The following is a 1880-nucleotide window of genomic DNA, read 5'->3' as shown; positions in this document are numbered from 1 at the left end:
CATTGGCAAATATAGGATAAAATTGAAGTTAGCGAGAACGTCAACTGTCGGCCTGCAGTCGTGTAGTCGTGCAGCTGKCAAAATAGGCCCGTCCATAAGAACGTGTGTATTTTAATATTTGACAGATGTCGTTTGCAGTCTGTCGCCAGCATTGTATTCCACACAAGAGGCATCATTGGAAATGTTATAAAAATGCGAGTTTTGACAGTTCTCTCTCGAACCAGAGAGATTCCTTATCTATGATAACAGCCGGTAGAAGAGATGTTGGCTAATCGTTTACATTGCGCTCTCTAAGATAGGTCGTATCAGCTCCGGCAGTGGTTTTGCTTTTTTCGCTTTTTCTGCTGTTAGTATTAGCCACTTTGTTCTTGGTCTACGACGATGAAAAACTTTCATTTTATGTTTAGGTGTTCGAATGAACTGTATGCGACACACCACAACGATGAGTGAATTAATAGCGTGGTATGGACATTCCAGACCACAGCATCCTTTTATCTGTTTGCGACACACCACAACGACGAATGCATTAATAGCGTGGTATGGGCATTCCAGACTACAGTATCGCAGAACTTTTCTCTCGAAAACTCGCAACGTCGACTCATCCGTTGTTGACATTGTCCAAGCCTCTGCACCATATAGCAGGGCGGGAATTATGAGTGACTTATAGAGTTTGGATTTTGTGCGTCGAGAGAGGACTTTGCTTCTCAAATGCCTATTCAGACTGAAGTAGCACCTGTTGGCAAGAGTTATCCTGCGTTGGATTTCCATTCTGACATTGTTGCTGGTGTTTACGCTGGTTCCAAGATAGACGAAATTATCTACAACTTCAAAGCTATGACTGTCAACCGTGACGTGAGCGCCAAGTCGCGAGTGCGACGACTGTTTGTTTGATGACAGGAGATATTTCGTCTTGTCCTCGTTCACTGCCAGACCCATTTGTGTTGCTTCCTTGTCCAGTCTGGAGAAAGCAGAACTAACGGCGCGGATGTTGAGGCCGATGATATCAATAACAACAACGCAAACAATTAAAAATCAACCTTGTTGGAGTTTGTTTTTTCATCAGAATTATAAGCAAATAGGAATATGGCTCCAATCTTTCCGGTACTAGTCTACCACCTTCTTCAAATATTCAAAATTTAGATGTTCGAAACTTCGCATTTTATGTTTGAAGTTAATAATACATTAGGATATTGTCGGAAACATAATTCGTTGGGAAATTCTCTAAAATCAACAATGACCAGATATTCACCATGGGCCTAATGTATTGTAGAGGCATGTACAGCGACAACATCTGATGAGTCGCTACTACAAGTTTGCCAGAGAAAGGTTCTGCCGAAGATTTATGGTCCTTTGTGCATTGTCCACGGAATATTGTATTCGGTTGAATGATGATATATACGAGATATATGACAAGATTGCCATATTGCTAAATGAAGAAAAGATTGGCGAGTTCTTGTTCATGCTGTGTCCACGTCATTAAAGATGAAAATGATTGGCTACCAGACCGAACGCGAGGGTTTGATATTCTGTCCAACCCCATTGTATCAACGCTTATCCTGGCCAAATACCTTCCTCGATATCACAAATGTCATCCGCTTATCCTTGACAGCGTATCCGATTGTTTGATAATAAATTGAGGAAGTCCACGCAAGACGCCATTAAAGGGGGGATAGCTCTCCACTCTGAAGTTCCGAAACGTGTCCTGGTATGTTGTTGTTGTTGTTGTAACGATTATCAGTCCCCGTTGGGATGGTGAGGGTTATCAGTGTTGTCGWCGATGTCATCTAACGGGAGGCCCAGGAAACGTGCTGTTTCGACGGGGTCGGACCAAAGGGAAAGGGGTGTTAGATGGGTGGGGTTGGTTGGGCATGCAAAGAGGT

At 43.0% G+C, this 1880-nt stretch overlaps 1 protein-coding gene across 1 annotated transcript in view; it reads left to right on the top strand.

The window, feature by feature from the left end:
* LOC108974649 (glucose-induced degradation protein 4 homolog) overlaps positions 1-1880 on the top strand; it is an 18624-nt gene that overhangs the window by 7685 nt on the left and 9059 nt on the right. The gene's annotated exons all lie outside the window — the stretch shown is intronic.

The sequence above is a fragment of the Bactrocera latifrons genome, unplaced genomic scaffold (assembly GCF_001853355.1).
Source record: "Bactrocera latifrons isolate USDA-ARS-PBARC rearing strain unplaced genomic scaffold, ASM185335v1 scaffold_573, whole genome shotgun sequence".
In the NCBI taxonomy this organism is placed as follows: Eukaryota; Metazoa; Arthropoda; class Insecta; order Diptera; family Tephritidae; genus Bactrocera; species Bactrocera latifrons.
This window is presented reverse-complemented; position numbering and strand designations above follow the sequence as displayed.